Here is a 23,999-nt window from a genome sequence, read left to right on the forward strand (position 1 = left end):
TAAAATACTTTAGTTAATAGTATTATGTTTAAGTTAGGGTGAATCTGACAAGCTTGAGGGGCTTAGGGTGCACTAAGGATCCCAGTGGATGTGGGTTGGCAGCTTGAGACACAGGGAACGCAGAGGGAGCGGCAGAGGGAGCAAACGAGCGGGCGAACTGAGAGGGTGGGCGAGCAAGTCCCCGGCGTCCGCCAGCGCGCAGAAGCACACAGGAAGCAGAGAAGCGAGGGGCGCAAGACGCGGTGACGATTACGTCGGGCGTGGTGACGTAGCGTGCAGGCCGCAGCGGGGGGCGGACTCTGGGCCTTTTCTTCCCCTTCTGATTTTCCCCCTCCCCCCTTTTCTCCCTTTCCGGGTTTGGTTCCCCCCTTTTCTCCCCCTCTCCCCCCTCCTTCCCAAGTCCCTTTCCCCTCCCCCGCCCCAGTCCCCCCCTGCTCCCCAGTCCGGGGCCCTGGGGAAACCCCCGCCGAGAAGAGCCCGCCCCCAGAAGCGCGCCGCCGCTGGCCGTCGGGGCCGAGCCGCAGCCGAGCGGCCGTGGGCCCGGGCGGCTGGCGGATACGTGGGCACCCTCCCCGTCAAGGCCCGCGTGAGGTGAGGCCACCTGCCGGCCAAGGGGGCGGGCGGCGCGGGCGGCCTGTGGGGAGGGGGCGTGGCGGCGGGCGGAGGCCCCCGGCCTGGGTTCCACGCGCCGGAGCTGCCCGGGCCGGGGGTGGTGGATGATGTCCCGAGCCTCTGGTGAAGGACGGCCCCGAGGCTAGAGATGTCGCAAGTGTTTGGGGAAAGCGCAGGCGAGAAGCAGGGGAGGGGGGCGCCACCTGTGGCCTGTGCAGTGGGACCTGAAAACTGTTGCGCCCTTGTAATCCTTGGGGGTGACTAGCTCCATGTGTTTCTTGGGTCTCCCTTTTCCTTTGAGCATTGGAAAAATGGGAGGGAAAGGTGTTGGAGTGTTTGAAGTCATGCTGGTGTTCAAGTTTATGTGGAGACGGGGATTTGAGTTGGAACATACAGGGAGATATTTCTAGAGCTTAAAAGTTGGGCCTACAATAAGCTCACAACTCACTCGAGCCTCTGAAGGCTATTACCGATTTCGGTTTTCTGTAGAGCCAAAAATTTTCAACATTTGTGACCGTTAGCCTAGTAGTTCCACAGAATATTTACTCACAGTGAACTGTTCTTGTATAATGATGAGAAATGACTGAATAACAGCCCCAGAGATTCATTAAACCAAAGAAAGGTGTGGGAAAATTTAAATTCAGATCCCAGTTGGATGGATGTTCTTGTATACATATTTTCCAATAGACTTAACTAAAATTGAGAAATCTGAGCCCTGCTTGATGTTGGTGGGCAACATGGAGACTGGAGGTTCCACTTTTAAAATGTCACAAATTCCTAACATTTTATTGTATTTTTGAATAGTAATATTGGCACTTAAATTAGTTTTGTGGCTTTTTTTTTCTAATGCTTTTTTTTTTTCTTCCTTAGTTTTCTTTTTCCAATATTTCCTTTTTCCCCCTTTGTGGAGCCTGGAGCATAGAGACAAAAGTTTAGTGGCAGAGAGTGGTAGGTTAGATTAGGTTAATTCAGTTCATTCTTGTGTTTTTCTTCCCCTGTTGATGTTCTCTACAGGTTTGAGAGAACTAAGGACCTTTCTTTTTTTCTTTTCTTTTTAAAAAATCCTCACCTGAGGATATTTTTCCATTGCTTTTCAGAGAGAATGGAAGGGGCAGAGAGAGAGAGAGAGAGAGAAAGAGGGAGAGAGATAAAGAAACATCAATGTGAGAGAGTGTCCCGGCCCAAATCCAACCTGTGTCCCTTCAGTCTTAGGGCGGAGGCTCCAACCACTGAGCCAAACAGCTAGGGCCTGAGGACCTTTCTTGAAGGTCTGATGAATTCTCAACGAAAGTCAAATTTCAGAGTTGTAGTTCCAGCTTTCTTTGTGTCTGCTTTATGACCTATACTGTAGATCTCCACAATTTAAAACAAAATTTAAAAATTTGTATATGTAAAAATAGGGTGCCTGATATTTTTTGATGGAAAGAAGTCAGAAGAGGAGATGGCTTCCTTTTTCTCTCAGAATAAAAACCACAGACTTTACAATTGCCTTTAAAGCCCTAGATCTGCAGCACCCTTTTGCCCCCAATATACCTATTGGTCTGTGGCTGTTCCTTGAGCACACCAGGCGCACTTCTGCCTCAGGAGCTGTGCACTTGTTCCCTGGATCTTCCTGGATAACCATTTCCTTATAAAGCTTGTACAGTCTTGTCCCCACATCTCAGATCTTTACTCAAATGTTACTCTTAACAGTAACATTTTCTTGGCTATCTAAATTGCAAAGCCCCTCCCCCACATACTTTTACTTAATTCCCTATCCCACTTCTCTGCTTTATTTTTCTCCTTACCCCTTATTAACTTATAACATGTTATATATTTAGTCTCCCCCCATAAGAAAGCTTCACAAGGCAGTCCTGTTTTGCTAATTGCTATATCCTTAGAATTTGGCATAGCACTTATCATATAGTCAGTGCTTAACAAATTTTTTGACTGAATAGGTAAAGAGGAATTTTATTCTTGCACTATCTTATTGTCATGAATTTCCAGTCATGATTGGTTGTCCTTGGAGTTGTGGAATGGATTTTTACTAGGATTTTGTAAGGTATTTTTTGGAAGAAATTGAGATTTTTTTTCTTCTGTCAGTTCTTGCCACATTTCTCTTAACAGAAGCCTTGGGCTTTCAGGTCTTTGAATGAAAGCACTTTGAAGGCAGAGAGGATGAAGTGTGGGTGATCTTTGGCATTGGTGGTCTTAGACGAAGGTTATCACACATCTCATGTGGCTAGGTTTTTACCAACTGCTTCAGGCTCTTCCCTTGAGGTTTGTTCACATCCCCAATGAGAGATATCGGTATCCTTACGTCTTTGGCCTGAGAGAGCTGAGCAGGCTGGTTCCACTTTGAATTTTTCAGTAGACTGGATGTTAGTATTTATAGTCTGGGCTATAGGGGTGAGATATTTTTTTCTTCACTTATGTAGAGAATAGTTGAGCTCAAAAACTGTATGAATAACTTTCTGTAACAGTGGCGGAGTATTTGATAATGGGCAATATTTGATCTTTCCCCCCCCCACAAATCCATTTTGGGGACATTTTTAGCAACTAAATTCTATGTTAAGTGTGAAGATAAAAGGCACGCTCATTTATTTTATGCTTTCTTGTTTTTTGATTGGTGCATTTGTTACCTTCATTGACCTTATGGCTGGAGTGGCCTGGATGAGATTTCTCTTTGGGGTGGTCTTGTACACTATTCTCCAGATTAGGAAGGCAAGGGTGAGGTAGTTCTTTTAACTCTTTGTGGGAATGGTGGTGGCAAAGCCTAAGGTTTTTGCTTAAACCTTTGCCAGGATATTGAAAGCCACCAGGCCAAAGAGAGAAAGGTGTGTGTGTGTGTGTGTGTGTGTGTGGCAGGGGAAATTGGGGATCTTGTATCTATTGGACTGGATCTGGTTTGGATATTATTAGTGTAAAGAAGTAACAACATCAGAAATACATGAGTAGCTCTCATTTTGTGAATAATTTTTGACATAATTTAGGCAGATTTATAAAAGCTTTTACCACAATTCTATTGTCCCCTTTTAAATCCTTTCACAAAGTTTCTAGAAAGTCTTTCTGAAGCTCCAGAGATAAACAATATGTGCCATGTTCTTACCTGTTACAGATAAATACTGAGTACTGACAACGGTTCAGTGTAGGCAACAGTTTCTGAATGATGCAGTGCTTATTCCTGTTCATGAACTCAAGGAAGGCTTTCAGGAAAAAGCAGATTTGGAGGAAGGGACAAAAAGTGTTGCATTTTTTTTACATGGCCCCGGAAGTATAGAGGAGAGAATTCTGTGAAACTGTGTGTGTATGGGGGGTGGGGGGCGTTAAGGTTTTTCTATGCCTCCTTGTAAGTTTGGATAAGGGACTCTGAGTGTTCCTCTGTGGAATGTGCTGCCAATTTACAAGTAGAAAAATAACTGGACTCATGGCTTGAATATGTGTACATGAATATAGTTGGTGGATCTAATTTTAGAGACCTCCTTCATACACAGTAGCCTCAGTATTTTCCTTCAGCTGTATCCTTCTCACCCTCTATGTAGAAAACATTCCACTTAATAGTCAAGGTGGTTAACTTTTGTTCTTACCATGGTTGCCAGTTAGCAGTATAGTACCTGTTCCACTTCTCCAGTGAAGTTCCTGTGTCCATTCCTTCCTGAATTTATTTCTGAAAACAGATATAGACAGGAAAGATTTTATAATTTTAATCTATTTTAACTCCTCTGAGTTCCCTTAGATTGTCTTAGTGTATATCTGTTTTCTCCAACACTTAAAAAAATTGGTGTTGAAAGCCCTTAATTATAATCTGCAGTGATTTTTATTGTTTTATATGGGATGTATGAAAGGAATGATTCTGGGATGCTTCCTAAATCCAGGTGTTCTTTTTACATTTGAAATATATTTTCTCTCTGTACTCAGAAATTGTTCTTTCGCCTTACCCTTCCTTTGTGATTCTGTTGGAAAAGGGAAGAAGAGAATCTAGGATAGTACCCAACTGATAACTTCCAGGAAGCAGTGGGCTATGGATGGGTAGGAGGTGAATGTAGACTTAAGTGACTAAGTGGTCACTCAGAGTTTCTAATGCTATTGGTGGAGGCAGCTCCCCTGCAGCCATCAAAATCAATGGCAAGAACATGGTGGACCTGTTGTTAAGCCTAATGGACCTCTCCTTATCTTATTCAGTTTTTGCACCATTTGTCACAGTTGATCCTTCTCTTTCTTGAAATGTTTCATTGATATGACTTTTCTTTTCCACTTGCATCCTTGGCTCTTTCCTCCTAGTCATCTCTTAAATGTGTGCTTTCCTTAGGGTTTCTTTTGTACTCTCCCTTTCTACCTCTGATTCTTAAACCTTGACAGCATAAGCATCTCTTGGAGAATTTGTTAAGAATGTGGCTAAGAAAAGCCTTCATGACCTGGCCCCTGCCAGACTCTCTGACCTACCTTGTACCACACTGTCCTGTTCTTACTACAGTGGGATCTTGGTTCTTGAACTTAATTCGTTCCGGAAGGCTGTTTGAGAAGCCAGTTGTTCGAAAACCAAATCATTTTCCCCCATTAGAAATGTAATTTGAATTAATTTGTTCCAGACCCCCAAATGATTCCATTTTAACCTTTCTAATATACAGTACATGTCTAATGTACTGTTTAATCTATAAACATACATTTCTTTTCTTAAATTTATCGAACCACCCCCTACTAGCCTTAAATGAATCACTTTAGAGCATTTGTTGCAGGAGTGCAGCATCTTCATTTTTTCACATATCATTGCTCCAAAACACTGTCACTAGATAGTTGCTTTTCATTTACCTAAATCAACAACAGTTTTTCTTCCTCTTCAATTGCCTGTTTTGTGAGCACTTTCACAACCTTAGCAACATCAGCACACTTGATGGCCTCTGTTTTAAAATTGTGCGAATCATCCATTTCACCATCAACAAAAGCAAAAAAAAAAAAAAAAAGGCACAGAAAGATTTACAGCACCTTTTCCCGAAATGTTAGCAACGGAGGTTTAGCTATAACATAACTGACTCGAAGTCTCTCCTTTGTTTGTGGCCTGAGAGACACTTTTTGTCATGTTGATGTATCAGTCTGAAAGGGTTGTCAGGTTGAGAAGTGAAGTTTTGTTCAAAAACTAAGACATTTTTTCCTGTGAACAACTTGGTGGAGAATCGAGTTGGGAGACGTTCGAGAATCGAGGTTTGACTCTAGCTCTAGCCATAGTGGCTTTTTTCCTGCCCCAGGTTCTTTGCTTATAATTCCTTCTGCCCAAAATGCTATTTTACCAGATCTTTACCTGACTTACCTCTTCTCATTACTCAGGTCACAGCTCAAATGATTTCTCCATAGACTTTCCCACACCATCTTATCCAAAATAGTTAACCTCCCCTTTGTGCTTCATGACCTTCCTCTGTTTCATTATTTCCATTGCACCTACCGCCATCTTAAGTTACATTGTTACATTGTTTTCTTGTCTGTAGTCTGGCTCCCACCTAGAACTTCAATCCTTTAAGAATAGGGCCTTATTTATTTTATGACTGCTGTATTCCTAGTGCCTAGAATAGTCACTCGACACACATCTATTGAATGAATGAATGAAATGTGGGTTCTTGGGCCTTATTCCCAGAAATTTTGATTTAGTAGGCTTGGAATGGAGCCTAGGAATTTGTATTTTAACAAACATTTCAGGTGTTTCTGGTGTCTCTGCTCAGGTGTCTTGGATGACTAGAAAAACACAGCTCTATACAATCTGTTCGTCTCAGCCACCCTAATGGCTTTACTTAGCATCTGTTACTATAAGCTGACAATTTGTGAGTCTCTCTGTGTCCAGTTCTGACTTCTTGTCTGAACTCTAGGCTTGTCTATTCAGTGGTCTCTTGAACATCTCCATTTGTCACACAGCACTTAAAATTCAACATGACCAAAGCAAAAATAAATTTTCCTTGGAAATGTGTTTTTCTTTCTGAATTCTTTTTTCTGTTCATGATGCCACCTAGTTGCATAAGCCAGTAACCTGGATGTTATTCTTGAGTCCTTCTTACTCTTTAACATCAATAATCATAAAATTATGTACACTCTTTGTCTGTCTGTGCAGTCTCTCTTGAATCTTTTCATTTTTCTCAATCAGTATCGCCACTTCCTTAGTTCTGGAGACTGTCATCTCTCATCTGGATAACTGATGGCATTTAACTGGCCTTTCTGCCCTAGTCTTGCTTCCAGTCTTTCATTTAGTTCTGCACCCTTTAGCCAAAGAAAACTAAATCTGTTATGTTCTGCTTAAACCCTTTTAATGTCTTCTTGCTCACTGTATAAAGGCTAGGCTTATTTATTTATCCTCACCCGAGGATATATTTATTGATTTTAGAGAGGGGTGGGGGGGGCGAGAGAGAGAGAGAAAGAAAGAGAGAGGGAGAGAAAGAAGAAGGAAGGAAGGAAGGAGGGAGGGAGGGAGGGAGGGAGGGAGGGAGGGGAAAGGAGAATGGAAGGAAGGAAGGAGGGAGGGGGGAGGGAAGGAGGAAGGAAAGGAAGGAAGGAAGGAGGGAGGGAGGGAGGGAGGGAGGGAGGGAGGGAGGGAGGGAGGGGCATTGATGTGAGAAACATCGATCAGTTGTCTCCTGTGCTCTGACTGGGAACTGGACCTGCAACCTTTTTGGTGTATGGGATGATGCTCCAACCAATTGAGCCACCCAGTTGAGGCTTTTTTTTTTTTAATACTTAAAATTATTTTATGTTTTAGAACACTTAAAATTCATTGGGGTGACAATGGTTAATATGAACGTACAGGTTTCAGGTGTGGGTTTCAATAGATCTGTATATTGCTCTGTGTGCCCACCACCTAAAGTCATATCTTCTCCCACCACCATATAGTAAGACCCCCTTCCCTCCCCACCCCCACCCCCTTCCCTCCCCACCCCCACCCCCTTCCCTCCCCACCCCCACCCCCTTCCCTCCCCACCCCCACCCCCTTCCCTCTGGCAATCACCACACTGCTGTTTGTGTCCGCAAGTTTCAGTTTTATATCCCACATATGAATGAAGTCATTTGGTTCTTAGCTTTTTCTGACTAACTTATTTCACTTAGCATAATATTTTCAAGGTTCATCCATGTTGTTATGAATGGCAGTATTTCATCCTTTCTTATGGCTGAGCAGTATTCTACTGTGTACATGTACCACATTTTCTTTATCCAGTCCTCTATCGCAGTACACTTTGGTAGTTTCTATGTCTTGGCTACTGTGAATATGGGGCCTTTTTTTTTTTTTTTAAATTTGGGTACTTTACCTCTCCTGCCTTGTATTTTGCTGTTTTCCCTTTGATCTCAGGGTTAGGCTTCAGCTACAGATGAAGTACTTATTTTTTCGCTCTCCTTGTTCTCTCACCTTGTATTCAGGATACAACATTGTTTCCCCTGAATGCCTCTCCACTCCAGAACAACAAAAACAAAAACCCTTACGTGTTCTGAAACCCTTTCAGGGCATCACAAACTTCTCATTTTGTCTGCCTCTTTTGAACCAGTTTCCACAAAGTTTGGCTCATCTTTGTCTTTACCATATTTTCCTCTGTACATTTCATTCTGAGTTTCTGCTCATGCTGAAGTTAAATTTGCTAGAATCATGATCTCTCTTGTGCCAAAAGAGCTCCCTAGAGCATGTGATTTTTGTCTTATTCCTCTACTAGCTGTAAGGAAAAGAGTAAGAAAAGAAACTAGGTAATTTGAGGCTTATATTCTAGAGGTACATTTTCTAGATTGTGATTTTTTTTAAAAAAAAATGTTTTTATTGATTTCAGAGAGGAAGGAAGAGGGAGAGAGAGAGAAATATCAATGATGAAAGAGAGACATTGATCGACTATCTCCTGCACGCCCCCTGCCGGGGATCAGGCCAGCAACCTGGGCATGTGCCCTGACTGAGAATCAAACTGTGACCTCCTGGTTCATGGGTTGACACTCAACCATTGAGCCATGCTGGCTGGGCTAGATTGTGATTTTTGCCAGTTGTGCTGAAGTTAAGTTTTTGCTCTTGTTGCCTGTACCATTAAAGTGGTACCTTTCACATTATCAAGGTATCTTCAGCCTTATATTAATTATCCCTCGTTCAAATTCTCCTTATTTTTCCTTCAGAATTATTTGGTTTAACATTTATTCTTTGTGTTTTACTCTCCATCCTAGCAGTATTTTTGACTATGAGCAAATGGGAAGACCAAGAGGGTTTGCACTTGGAGTATTTTCCGTATATGATAGTGCAGAAATATTTCTTCTTTCTTTTTAACTGAATGTCTATGATGGCTGAAAAATTAAGTTATTTGACCAGTAAGATAGGAGGACTGTTGAAAATACAAACCTGCTTGGTTTCTGCATAGGCTTTGTGAGGGAGTAAAATCAGAGCCAATGCTTAAAACTTTGAATGTTTAACCCTGTTTGAAGTCCTCTGAGGCTCTGCTGGGTTAGTCCTCATTAAATCTGCTGAATCAGTGTCTTTATATATAAAATGGAGTTGATTGTTTCGTTTTATGGTAGAAGAAAACTTGACTTTTGGAGGTATTTCTTAAGGTTGAATACAGTAATACTTCTTGCTACATCTGTTGATTTAAAATGTAAACACTTGAGATTAAAGCTTCACTTAATGAATTCTCTTAGGTTGGTTTCAATATTTTACTCCACCTATAGTTAGCAGATAATACAAAAGAGGGACAAACAGGTATTTGCAGATATTAAATGAGCATACTTTCCATGTAGCTGGGATGTATTTATACCTGTTTGGTGGCCAAAGTCGGCAAGCATAGCTTACCTCACAGATCAAATTACTAGTCTCTAAATAATGTTCTCCAGTGCTATTAAATAACAGAACAGCATTGAAGTTAATATTGGCAGAGAGAAAGTGGTGCTTTATTTCTGTGTGCTTTTTTCCGCCTCATTTTCTTTCTTTCTGTCTTTGGAATTAACATTGCTTTCATAACTGTTTTTCTACGGCTTGATTTCTTACAGGTTGGAAAATGGCAATTGTCTTTTCAATTTAGCAGACTGGCGGGATCCAGCCATAGGATCAGTAAAGTGTTCTAGCCATGAGAGTCTCTTCTGTGTTCTCTATTCTATGCTGTTATTTATTGTTGACTTGTGTTTTGCTCAATGCCCACAGTAGGGGACATAAATTTAGCTATATATATGTGTGTGTGTGTGTAGAGAGAGAGAGAGGGAGAGGGAGATTCTGACACATGAGGCCCCCTGGGAAGGTTATAGATTTTCCATTAAGGATGACAGGCATTCACTTGCCACTGTTTCATTTTACCAACTCAGCTTTTTTCACTTAAAACAGATGCAGTTCTATTATCTAACTGCTTTGGTGTGTTAGCCTATCATATATTATTAGGTTATAAATCAGATAAACCTATTATTATTATTAGTCTGTGTTAGAAAAAACATTACTCGTCTGTGTTTGAAAAAAATTACTTTTTTATATATACAATTAAAAAATCCTTACCTGAGGATATTTTTCCCATTGCTTTTCAGAGTGGAAGGGGGGGGGAGAGAAGCATTGATGTGAGAGAGACACATCTGTTGGTTGCCTCCCGCATGTGCCCCAACTGGGGCTAGGGATTAAGCTGCAACCAAGGTGCGTGCCCTTGGCTGAAATAAAACCTGGGATCCTTCATTCTGTGGGCCAGTGCTCTAACCACTGAGCCAAACTGGCTAGGGCAAAAACATTACTTACATGTTTTCTTTCCAGGACAGTTCTCTGTTAAAATAGTTTCTGGTCCTCCTGTACTGTTATGATAGAAAGAGGGATCTTCAAGTCAGGTTTATAGAACTGCTTCCAAAGTAATACCTAACATGAAGAAAATTTATGATAAGAACAACTCATTCCTTTACTCAAATGTGTATTAGGTGCCTGTTATTTATTAGATATTGTTATATGCTAAAAATACCAAGATAAATGAGACATTGTCTCTATCCTCAAGGAGCTTGTGTTTTATTATAGATTACAAAAAAACTAAATAAATTACAAGGTCATAAGTGTTACACAAGGTGGTGATAAAATGTAAGATGAAGAACCTGGCTGGGCATGGCTCAGCGGTTGAGTGTTGACCTAGGATCCAGGCGATCGGGGTTCGATTCCCGGTCAGTGCACATACCTGGGTTGCGGGCCTGATCAATGACTCTCTCATCATTGATGTTTCTATCTCCCTTTCTCCCTCTCCTTTCCTCTCCCTGAAATCAATAAAGATATATTAAAAAACCCACAAAAATGTAAGATGAAGAAAAAAGAGGGATGGTTAACTAAATGACAGAATCAGATTCAGCTTTTCAGAGGAGGTAAAGTTTGAACTGGGTCTCAGTGGATTAATTAATTCAACCAGCATATGAATAGCTAGAGTATTAGGTGCTAGGGGTATAAAAGAAAAAGACCTAGTTTTTACCTTCAGAGAGCTCAGACAAGTTAATCAGTGATACCATAGCCTGATGAACACTGAACTAAAGGAATGCACAAGGTGCTTTAGAAGCACAGTGAAGATCTGGAAAGACTGTCAGGGGGTGATACTCCAGCTGAATCTTGAAGGGCTGACAGCAGTTAGCCAGGTGAAATATGGGGAAGAGAGTTCTAGGGAGGAACTGCATATATAAAGGGTGGAGGTGTACAGCAGAGCAGCATGATGCCTTTAACAAACTGCAAGGAACAGGATGTGCCTACGCCTAGGATGCTTATGGGATTAGTCAGAGAAAAGGCTAGAGAGATAGGTAGGGACCTGATTTTGAAGGCATTTTTTGATAAGCTAAAAAGTTTGAATTTTGTCTTAAACTATGAAAACTCTTGAAGGATTTGGTTTTTTAAAAGATCAGTTTAAGCAATTTGGGAACTAGTTTGGGAAATAGACTGGAATAAGGAAATAAACTGGAGTCCAGTTTAAGGGCAATCAAAATAATCCAGATAAGAAATAGAGTCTTAAGTGGTCCTGTCAAGGATGAACAGATTCAAGAATTTAGTGGGTAGATCTGTTAGACTTGGAGGTGTGTGTGTGAGTATAGAGGTGAGAGGGATGAGATTTGTATGACTCCTACTTTTCTAGGTTCCATCCCAGGGTGGATGGTGATATTATTTATGACTTAGGGCATACAGGAAGTTGATTGGGAGTAATAGTGAGGTGTTTGGTTTTGAATTGGTTGAATTTGACATACCTGTGAAACTATGTGGAAATGACTAATAGGAAGTTAGATCTGTACCATTCTGGAGTTGGAGAGAGATACTGGGGCTGGAGAGACATTTAGGAGTCAATAATATATATGTTGTAGGTCATCTAAGGATCATGTCAAGCTGAAGAGCTGAACGCTGAGGAGCCTTGGAGAACACTAACAGTTAAAGGTGTGACTGGTGGTAATGGAGTCCTGGAAGAAAATCGAAGAAGCCAAGAAGGTAGATGGAGAACCAATAAAATGTGTGTGATAGCACCTTAGAGGAGAGAGTTTCAAGAAGGAGGCAGATAGTTGTTTTAGGTGTGGAGTGAAGTCCTTGAGCATATGAAGAAGAGGTAATCTAGAGCAGAGGTATAATTGTTACTGTCTTCTTAATCAAGACAGAAGGAAAAGGTCAAGAAAGGAGTGGAGACAAATGTTTGGTATCTGAAGAGAGGGATTTAAGATAGTTCCGCCTTAGGGCTTTAATTTTCCTTGTGATGTAGGATAGTTCTCCTTTTCAGTTCAGGGGCTGTGTTAAGAGTAAAGAGAGTTGGTAGGATAGGGGTCTTGAGAAGAGAGCCCAATTTGAATGGCTGTTGAGAGAATGGGAGGGATAGCTGATTAGGGGTATGTATGTATGGCTAGGCAGGCAAAGGTAGGGTGGTGGGGTGGTGTAAGAGTGGAAAGGCTTTTCAAGGAGATAGAATAGCCTGGGCAAAGACTTAGGAGTACTAAAGAATATGGTATGTATGGAGAAGTAGCAGTATTTTGAATGGCTAGAAGGATGTATATAGAGCCTGCTTTTATGTTAGACTTTAAGAACTATATTAAAGAATATGGAATATTTTAAGCCAAAGAGGAACCTCTGAAGATTTAATCAGATAAATGGAATGATTGTTTTACAAAGGTAACACAGGTAGCAGTTTGGGGAAATACAGGGGATTTAGAGTAGAGGGAGAGATACTGGTTAGGAGGCTGTTGTAGTAGTCTCTGCAGAAGATGTTGAAATCAAGATAGACCAGGGTATGATGGGTAAGAAACAACTTCAAAATCTTAATACCTTGAAACAATACTTTATTTCTCACTCACACTGCATGTCCATCAAGAATAGGTTATAGGCTTTTAATTGTTCAGGGATAGAGGCTGACAGAGCAGTCATCATTGAGAATATGGCCATTTCCTCTGCTGGAGACAAAGAAGAGCTCTAGAGGTCTTGCCCTATTTAACTAATATCTCTACCCAGAGTGATGGGAGTAGAGAAGAGGAGACAGGAGCTGAGTAGATCAAATGGATCCAGGAGATGGTGTCAGCATTTGGAGATTTGTTAAATGTGGAGGAGAGGAAAGGGATTGTGAACAGCTGACTCTGTTTCTGTTTTGGGTGACTGGTATTGTTAACTGAGATAAGACAGGAGAAAGGAGATAAGAAAGGGGCAGATTTTAGGAGCCACCTGCATGTGTAAAGCAAATATTAACAGACCTAAAGGGATAGGTAGACAGCAATACAATAATAAGGGGGACTTTAATACCCAACTTTCATCAGTGGATACATTTTCCAGATAGAACATGAATAAGGAAACATTGGCCTTAAGTGATACATTAGATCAGATGAACTTAACAGATGTATATAGAACAATCCATTCAAAAGCAACAGAATACACATTCTTCTCAAGTACACATGGAACATTCTCCAGGGTAGATAATATATTAGGCCACAAAACAAGTCTTAGCAAACTTTAAATTTAAATCATATCAAGAATCTTTTCTGACCACAATTAAAAGAAGAAAACTGGAAAATTTACAAATATGTGCAGATTAAATATATACTACTGAACAACTAGTGGGTCAAAGAAGAAATCAAAAGAGAAATAAAAATAATACCCAGAGACAAATGAAAATGAAATATAATATACAGAATGCAAAACCTATTGGATGCATCAAAAGCAGTTTTAAGAGGGAAGTTCATAGAGATAAAACATTAAGAAACAAGAAAGATCTCAAATAATCTAATTTTATACCTCAAGGAACTGGAAAAAGATTAACAAACTAAGCTCAAAGTTAGCAGAAGGATGAAAATAACAAATATCAGAGCAGAAATAAATGAAATAGAGACTAAAAGACAATAAAAAAGATTAGCAAAACTAAGAGCTGGTTTTTAAAAAAGAAACAAAATAGATAAACCTTTAGTTAGATTCACCAAGAAAAAAGAGAATTCAAATAAAATCAGAAGTGGTAGAGGACATGTTACAACTGCTACCACAGAAAAACAAAGGATCATAAGAGACTACTACAAATGATTATACACCAGCAAATTGGACAACCTAGAAGAAATGGATAAAGTCCTGGAAACACACAGCCTACCAAGACTGAATCATGAAGAAATAGGAAATCTAAACAGACCTATTATTAATAAAGAGTATGAATCAGTAATCAAAAACCTCCCAACCTGGCCCATGACTCAGTTGGAGTGTTGTTCCTTATACCAAAAGGTTGCGGGTTCGATTTCCAGTTAGGGCACTTGCCTAGGTTGTAGGTTCAATCCCTGTTCGGGATGTGTAGGGGAGGCAATCTGTCGGTGTTTCTCTCTCACATTAATGTTTCTCTCCCTTTTTCTGAAAATCAATAAAAACATATCCTCTGGGGAGGATTAAAACAAACCCTCCCCCCCAACATACAAAAGTTCAGGACCTGATGGCTTCACTGGTGAATTCTACCAAACGTTTAAAGAATTAATACTGCCTGGCCAGGTGTGGCTCAGTGGTTGAGCGTCGACCTAGGATCCAGGCGATTGGAGTTCAATTCCCGGTCGGGGCACATGCCCGGGATGCGGGCTCAATCCCCAGCGACTCTCTCATCATTGATGTTTCTCTCTGTCTCTCTCTCCTTTCCTCTCTCTGAAATCAATAAAAATATATTTAAAAAAAGAAAAGAATTAATACCAATTCTTCTCAAGCTCTTCCAGAAAATAGAAGAGGAGGAAGCACTTCCAAACTCATTTTATGAGGCAAGCATAATCCTGATACCAAGATCAACCAGGACACTACAAGAAAATAACAGGCCAATATCCCTGATGAACACAGATGCAGAAATCCTCAACAAAATATTAGCAAACTGAATTCAGTAATACATTAAAAGGATCATACATCATAATCAAGTGAGATTTATTTCAGGGATGCAAGGATGATGCAACATTTGCAAATCAATTTGATACACCACATTGACAAAATGAAGGCTAAAAACTGTCTGATCATCTCAATAGATGTAGATAAAGTATTTGACAAAATTCAATATCCATTTATGATAAAAAACTCTCAACAAAGTGGGTATTGAGAGAGTGCACCACAACATAATAAAGACCACAAGCTAACATTATTCTCAGTGGTGAAAAGCTAAAAGCTTTTTCTTGCCATTTAAAAAATAAATCCTCACCCGAATACTTGTTTATTGGTTTTAGAGAGAGGAAAGGACTGAGAAAGAAACATTGATATGAGAGAGAATCATTGATCAGTTTCCTCCCACATACACCTGACTGGGGATCAAACCCACAACCCAGGTATGTGCCCAGACGGAGAATCAAACCTGCAACCCCTTTGATGACCTTCCAACCAACTGAGCCACCTGGCTGGGGCTCCTTGTCATTTTTATTCAACATACTATTGGAAATCCTATGTGGAGTAATTAGGCAAGGAAAAAAAAAATAAAAGGTATCCAAATTGGACAGGAAGAAGTAAAACTCACTATTTGCAGATGACATGATATTATATATAAAAGACCCTAAACACTCCACCAAAAAACTCTTGGAACTAATGAATGAATTCAATCAAGTTGCAGGATACAAAATCAATATACAAAATTAGCTGTTTCTATACACTAATAATCAACTATCAGAGGAATTAAGGAAATAATCCCATTTACAATTACATAAAAAATACTAAAGTACCGCCCTGGCTGTGTAGCACAGTTGGTTGTAGCGTTGTCCCATACACAGAAAGGTGGCGGGTTTGATTCCAGGTCAGGGCACATACCCAGGTTGCAGGTTCCATTCTTGGTCAGGGTACATACAGGAGGCAACTGGTTGATGTTTCTCATATTAATGTTCTTCTCCCCTTCTTTCTTCCTCTCTCTCTTTAAAATCAATAAATCATACCCTCCAGTGAGGATTAAAAAAAACCCAAAACCTAAGTTTAACCAAGAGGTGAAGGACCTGTATCCTGAAAACTGTAAGACATTGATGAAAGAAATTGAAGACACAAATAGATGGAGAGATATTCCATGCTCATGGATTGGAATAATTAATATTGTTAAAATGTCCACCCAAAGCAATCTACAGATTCAATGCAATCCCTATCAAAATTCCAGTGGTATTTTTCATAGAGATAGAATAAATTCTAAAATTTGTTTGGAACCACAAAAGACCCTGAGGAGCCAAAGCAATCTTAAGAAAGAACAATACTCGAGGCATTACATGTCCTGATTTCAAACTATATTACAAAGTTATAGTAATCAAAACAGTATGGTATTAGTGTAAAAAGACAAATAGATTAATGGAACAGAATAGAGAGCCCAGAAATAAACCCATGCATATATGGTCAGTTAATTTATGACAAAGGAGCCAAGACTGTATAATGTGGAAAGGATAATTTCTTCAGTAACTGGTCTAGGGAAAACTGGACAGCCACATGCAAGAGTAAAATGACCACTATCTTATATACACGAAAAGTAACTGAAAATGAATTAAAGACTTGAACTTAAGACCTAAACCATAATACCTCTAGAAGAAAACAGGAAGTTAGCTCCTTGATGTCTGTCTGGGTGATGATTGTTTGGATTTGACCCAAAAGGAAAGGCAATAAAAGCAAAAATAAGTGAGACTACATCAAACTAAAAAGCTGCACAGCAAGGGAAACCATCAACAAAATGGAAAAACCTACTGAATGGGAGGAAATATTTGCAAATTATTTATCTGATAAGGTATTAATATCCAAAATCTATAAAGAACTCATATAACTCAATAGAAAAAAAAAATCTGACTAAGAAATGGACAGAGGAACTGAATAGACATTTTTCTAAAGAAGATGTACACATGGCCAACAGGTACCTGAAAAGGTGCTTAACACCACTAATCATCAGGGAAATACTAATCAAAACCACAATAATGTATCACCTCTTACTTGTTAGAATGGCTATTAAAAAGATGACATGTGTTGGCGAGGATGTGGAGAAAGGAAACCTTGGTTCATTGTTGATGAAAATGTATATTGGTGTAACCACTATGGAAAACAGTATGGAGAATCCTCAAGAAATTAAAAATAGAACTGTATGACCCAGCAATTCCACTTCTGAGTATATATCAGAAGGTAATGAAGTCACTATCTTGAAAAGATATCTGCTCCCCCGTGTTCATTGCAGCATTATTCACAATAGTCAAGACAAGGAAACAATCTAAGTGTACAGCAACAAATGAATGGATAAAGAAAATGTGGGTGTGCGAGAGCACACACACAATGGAATATTATGCAGCTATAAAAATAGAAGGAGATCCTGTCATTTGTGATGACATGGATGGAGGATGTACCTTGAGGGCATTATGCTAAGGGAAATAAGAGAAAGACAAATACTGCATTTATGTGGAATCTAAAAAAGAAAGAAAAACCGAACTCATAGATACAGAGAACAGATTAGTAGTTTCCAGAGGCAGGGGAGTGAGTGATGGATGAGATGAGTGAAGCTGAACAAAAGGTAAAAACTTGCACTTATGTAAAATATAGTCCTTGGTGATGTAATGTATAATATACTGACTATAGTTAATATTGTATTTTGTTTTGAAAGTTGCTAACAGTGGATCTTAAAAGTCTTCATCACAAGGAAAAAAATTTGTATGTCTAGTGATGGATGTTAACTAGACTTAGTGTGATCATTTTGCAATACATACACATATTGAATCATTATGTTGTATGACTAACTAATAATATATATTTACCAATAAAAAAATGGGGGCAGGCTTGTCGTTAGAGGAGTGTTGGTAGAGATTTCACTTTTGGAAATGTGTAGCAGTTAGTTGTCTAAATAAATCTGGAGCTCTTGAGAGAGGAAGGCGTCTTTGGTTTTAGAGTACACTGCCCATGAAGAGGGTTCAGCCCATGATAGGGTATGGCAGTCCAGGGCAAATTAGTAAGAGTGATGAGACAGCTGAGATGAGACCCCAGGAAACATCAGAATTTAAGAGGCACTTATAGCCTGATGGCATTGGATTTTAATGTAAAGATTGACCTTTTGGGGACTAAGGCAGCCTGTAGCCTGTGCCTGTTCCTGACACGTAACCCAGTAGTGTTTTGAGGAAGGAGAAGATGTAAGCTGTGAGAAACTGCTGCTTTGACCATTTGACAACTACTTCAGAGTATGTTAGCTCTGTTATTTGTGCTAATGGTGGATTTATTTTTATTGGTCTTTAGTTGGAATGCATTTTAATTCTTTTGTTTGAATTTGGATATATTTGGTAATTCACAAAGTTTCAATAAAGTTATTGTAGTTTATAAGCTAGTTGCCAAGACACAAACAAAAAATTGGTTCGGTTTCCCCATACTTACAAGGTAATTAAGTGAACAAAGAATGACATCATGAAAGCATAATAAGAGCATATTAGATCCTTTCATCCTCAGAATAAGAATTGCCATGGAGTAATACTGCATTATCCCTATTTTACAATTGAAGCTTAGGGAGTGTCTTAGTCTGTCCGGCTGCTGTTACAAAATACCACAGACTGGGTGGCTTATCAACAACCGAAATTTCTTATAGTTCTAGAGGCTGGGAAGTCCAAGATCGAGGCACCCGCATGATCACATTCTAGTGTAGGCTCTCTTCCTGGTTCATAGTGTTTTCTCATTGTATCATCATGTGGTGGAAGGGGATAGGGATCTCTCTGGAGCCTTTTTTTTTTTTTTTTTTTTTTGTGAGGCACAAAACCCATTCGTGAGGACTCTACCCTCATGACCTAATCACCTTCCAAAGCCCTCACCTCCTAATACCATCATCTTTGGGGGTTAAGATTTAACCTATGGATTTGGGGAAGACACAGACTATAGCAGAAAGGCGAGATTAGGTTTTTGCCCATCATCATGCAGCCAGAACATAACCCAGTTTCATGCTGAAGTCTGTGCTATAATCACCACCTGAAATTGCTTTTTAGGACAGAGCAAAATTTACACTAGGGAGCCAAGAGTTTGGGTTAATGTTGCTTCTTCTTTTTTAACCCAGCTTTTTTATTTGGTAGAATTCCAAACTACAGAAAAGTTGAAAGAGTGATACTGTGAACACCAGTATGGCTTTTACTTATATTTATCAAATATTTTGCCACATTTATGTTTGTCACAGTCACTTTCTTTTTTAAAAATTTATTTATTGATTGATTTGAGAGAGAGGAAGTGAGAGAGAGAGAGCGCACATTGATTTGTTGTCTCACTTATTTATGCATTCATTGGTTGATTCTTGTATGTGCCCTGACTGGGGATCAAACAGGCAACCTTGGTGTATCAGGATGATGCTCTAACCAAATGAGCTACCTGCCAGGGCTCACATTCACTTTCTATACCCCTTTCTTCCTTCTCCCTCTCTCTCTCTTTCTGCTCTCTTACTTCTTTACTAGCCACACATATATACATTTTTAAATTGTGTATTAGGAATTTTTATTTAGTGTATTAGAAAATTACAGACATCAGGAAACTTTACCCTAAAATTTCTTAAGCACATATTGCCTAAAAACAAGGTTTTTCTATATTATCACAGTACTATTACCAAACTCATTATGACACTTAAAATATTTGAGTAATATAATAATCATGTATAGTCTATACTCAGATTTCCTCAATTATCCTAGTAGTTGAGATATTGCTTTGTAGCTTTCCTTCCAGTCCTGGATTTATTCAAGGATCATGCATTTAATTGTCATGTCTTTTTATTATTTTAATTCAGAGCAGTACTCTTCTTTTTTTTTCTCACGTCACTGATATATTTGAAGAGCCAAGGCCAAGAATGTGTTAAAGAATGTTTTATAATTTGTATTTGTCATGTTTAGATTCAGCTTAAACATTTTTGGCAAGAAGATGATGTGTGTTTCTCTGTGCACATAATGTCATTATTTGTGTTACTAAGTTTGATCACTTAGGTTGATGTCAACTACATTTTTTTGTAAAGGTAACTTTTCCTCTTTGTAATTAAGAAACGGCCAGAGGGATGATACTTTTAAGATTGTGTGATTCTTCTGTTCCTCAACATTTTACCTAGTGGCCTTAACATCCATTACCTGAATAAGTTATTATATTGGTGGTTGCAAAATGTAGGTTCTCTCATTCCTTCTACATTTACTAGTTGGTGGTGTTCTATAAAGAAGAATTTGATTTCTCTCTTTTTTTGTTTTTGTTTTTGACGAGCACTATAATTTGGTATTTTAAAAAACTCATTATGTTTCAACCCATTTCTGTCAACATTAAGAACACTGACTATATTCAGTCTTAAATACAGCAGTTGTCATAGTTTGGTCAATGGGAGCCCCTTCAAACTGACTTCTATTTCCTTTTGACATGAACAGGTCAGGTTTTGAGCACTTTCTTATGCTGTGGCACAACAAGGTTTTTGAGGTTCACATTGTACTTTATTTGCCCCAGACCTGGAGTCAATCATTTATGCAAGGAACCTTGATTCCTTTTTTGGGAAACTGCTTCTCATTCTAAATTATCTATCCTTTGCTATCGTCATGGTATCAGTTATTTCCAGTAAAAAAAAGTTTAGTGGACTCTAGACCTAAGACCCAGATGTACTTAATAATAAAGTGTTTAAATTGAATTATTTCTCAAAACGAAGTGAGTTACAGGCACTGATAATGACTTGCTATGGGAGATGGATACTGAGAAGAAAACTGGTATTGTATCTATGCTCTTCAACTTACGAGGGGGTTAAGCCCAAGAAACCCATCGAAAGTTGAAAATATTGTAAGCCAAAATGCATTTAATACACCTGACCTACTGAACATCATAGTTTAGCTTACCCTACCTTAAATGTTCTTAGAATACTTAGACATTAGCCTACAGTTGGGCAAAATCATCTCACTACCACTGCCCACCATCATGAGAGAGTATCATGCTACATACATATCGCTAGCCCAGGGAAAGATCACAATTCAAATTACAATTTCTAGTGAATGTGTATCACTTTCATACCATACAGTTGAAAATCATTAGTCAAAGCAGCGTAGTTGATCTGTATTGTTTTCCCCCCCCTTAACTTGGTGATGACATGTGAAGGTGAAAATGAGTTTCCATGTCCTTAGTCTCATGCAATGCAGGTGCTTTCTTCTTGTGGTGTGTAGTCAGTTAAGGATTGTTTCCCTCTTTGTATCTTCTGCTGTCTGAATTAAAATTTCCTTAGAAAGGGAAACTTACAAACCAGAGCTTTCATACTTTGTGCTTTGAATCTGAATTTACATTTATTCATATATATCGTATTGGTCTGTGAATACAACCTTGGAAACTGACATGAAGTTAGGGTGTTTGTTGTGTTGAACATTTCGTTGGAGTATGGTTTTATGGCTCCTTATGAGGTCTGGTGTTTTAAGAAAATCCAAAATAGAACTAGCCTTAGAATAGGTTTTTGGTACACCCCAATCATTTACGGTCCAAAAGATTGAGAATGTCCTGCACTAGGATACTATATGAAACCAGACATGTCAGGCTCCTCTACAAAAACATTGTACACTGGAAGTGAAACCCATTAAACCTATTTATATGTTCCTTTGATGTAGAAACAGATAAGTAAGCTGTAGGGAAAGGAATAGTGTGCTGTGGAAATATTTAAAATCCTCCCTATTATCCCTGTGGAAATATAGAATATATTTTTGAAGGGGGGAAATTGATCATATCTAGAAGTTATAGATAATATTTTACTCAGTACTAACCTATCTGTTGATTGTATGGCTTATATATTTATTCTTTTATGTGGATGACTGCTTTAAGATTATTTAAGAAATTATCTGCCTGGCAACATAAAAGTGTAGATATTAAAATGAATTGCATGCCTTCCAACTATTTCTATTACTTGGCTAAATTCAGAACAATGTGGAGCTCCTTCAGAATTGAAATCTCTGGGGATTTTAATAGTTAAGACAGACAATATTCAGCTTTTCAGAGTAAGGAAGAAGAAATGTAGCTTCAAATTAATTTTTGCACTGTCACCCAGGCTACTTAATTAAGACATAGAGTCCAGTGAAAAGTCAGAACTATTCTTAGAATTTTATTTCATTGTTGCTGAAAACTTGTTAAAGCCTAGGCTCTAGGTGTAAAAGGGATAAGTTTTTCCCCCCTCCTAGGTAAATTGCTGGAGGCTATGCACTATTCTTTCCCTACTGTCTCCCCAAATTTTGCCTGATAAGTACAATTCTTCTACTTCACTTGGATGGATGAGGTAATGCATCTGAGCTAGAGATCAGGTGAGCATTATACTTGGGTACTTGTGGGTGAATTTTATGACACTGGGATTGGTTTGTATGTGTGTAAATTCAGACTAGTGTAATACATACATATATATATATATATATACACACACATATATATATATATATATGTATGTATGTATGAACAATAAACACCTTTATTACATGAACTAAGATAGGAGGGAAGGGGATTTATTTGCCTTTCTGGGCCTTAGTTTTCCTCAGCTAGAACTTTAGCTCCTTGCCTTCTAACGCATAGCCATCTGTGCTGCCACATTGACCTGGCATTGCACACATTGAAGCAATGCCTACAAGAAGCTTGCCTGCTGGAACTGCTCCTCTAGGAGACAGCTGATTTTGGCATTCTTTTTCCTTTCATTGTATTTCTTCGGAATTTTCTTTGATTTTTTTTTGTATAAAGTCTTGTCCTCCTCAGGAGTCAGCTTGGCCCCCTTCTTGTAGCCCAAGGGCAGTGCAGATTGCGTACTGTGTGCTATGAACATGATGTAGTTCTCTACTAGGGTCTTAGTACAGACCAGTTCATGGTTGAATGCATTGTAGACAACATCAATAATCCTTGTTTTGCACATACAACACTCCAAGCCCCAGGAGCAGTTGCCCGTGTCCAGCCTCAAGGCACGGTACTTCTTGTTGCCTCCACACATGCAGACTGTGTGTATGTGCCGGGTTGGCATTAGGGCATTACAGCTCATATTTTTGCTTTTTCTGGTAGTACTTTCTCTTGCCCCTGCTCTTGCTGTGCTTGTGCCAGTTGTTCTGAGAAATGCCCATGGCTCAGGGCCAGCTGGAAAGAGCTAGTGTAGGATATTTTGAGGAGAAACTTAGTTGTACATTTAACTATACAGGAAATGTGAAAATCTGTTGATGGAGTTGGGTAGGACCTTAACATAATAAATAGCAAGTAAAAAGAATAGTTATTTTGATTAATTTAAATATAATTAAAAGAGTAAGGTTTTACATATGAAGTAAATATGTGTTTACTACCTAATTTGGCAATTAGAAATGTAGGAGTTTGTTGCTACTATAGTAAGTTTTAAGGACACTTGAAAAAATGCCAAAGATTATTGTAAACCAAGAAAAATCCGTTAAAATGGAATGCATGTTTTTTCTGATTCTGGATTTATACAAATGGTAAAATGTTGAAAATGGAAATACAAATCTACATATTACTCTTATTGAATTAATCCTATGTGCTCCCCCCCTCCTTTCCTGCTGGGCTTCCATAGATGAGTTCTAGAAGAGAGGGATCTGTGTTTCTTAGACAAATGAGCTGCTTTCAAAGGACTTACTGTTTAGTGAGGCAGAATGTTATGCAGGAGGTAATAGGATGATTTTTATTTTCTTTTTGCTTATTTTTATTTACAAAAAATATGGATTCTTGTATAATTAGAGGAAAAATCAGTTACTTAAACACATTTTTTTAAGGATAAAGGGGCTATAAATTAACTCTTAATATTTGTAAGTATTCCAATAGACTTATTTTCCAGCACTCTTATTTTATTATTATTTTTTATCCTCGCCTGAGGATATGTTTGTGTACAGGATGATACTCCAAACAACTGAGCCACCCAGCCAGGGACAGCACTCTTTTATTTTATTTAAAAATTTTTTTAAAAATTGATTTTAGGAAGAGAGAGAGGGAGAGGGAGGGAAGGAGATTTGTTGTTCCACTTATTTATGCATTCATTGGTTGCTTCTTGTATGTACCCTGATTAGGGATCTAACCCGCAACCCTGGCAAAT

The 23,999-nt window shown here is 39.0% G+C and overlaps 1 protein-coding gene and 1 pseudogene across 27 annotated transcripts in view; one reads left to right on the forward strand and one right to left on the reverse strand.

Moving 5' to 3' along the window:
• Nucleotides 1-200: 200 nt before the first annotated feature.
• The window catches only part of R3HDM2 (R3H domain containing 2), a 142,974-nt gene continuing 119,175 nt past the window's right edge, over nucleotides 201-23,999 (forward strand). For 9 of the 26 annotated variants that reach the window (XM_081130294.1, XM_081130278.1, XM_081130272.1 and 6 more), the window contains exon 1: nucleotides 201-591. The gene's annotated coding sequence lies outside the window, so the exon portion shown is untranslated. Of the gene's footprint in view, nucleotides 592-11,874; nucleotides 11,996-23,999 lie in introns of those variants that run through there. The other 17 variants (XM_081130271.1, XM_081130293.1, XM_081130274.1 and 14 more) reach the window with 7 other exon arrangements.
• LOC308552810 (small ribosomal subunit protein eS8 pseudogene) lies at nucleotides 22,429-23,028 on the reverse strand (annotated as a pseudogene). The gene has a single exon. The product of its transcript is annotated as a small ribosomal subunit protein eS8 pseudogene (transcript).

This window comes from Miniopterus schreibersii (genome assembly GCF_964146895.1).
Source record: "Miniopterus schreibersii genome assembly, chromosome: 2".
In the NCBI taxonomy this organism is placed as follows: domain Eukaryota; kingdom Metazoa; phylum Chordata; class Mammalia; order Chiroptera; family Miniopteridae; genus Miniopterus; species Miniopterus schreibersii.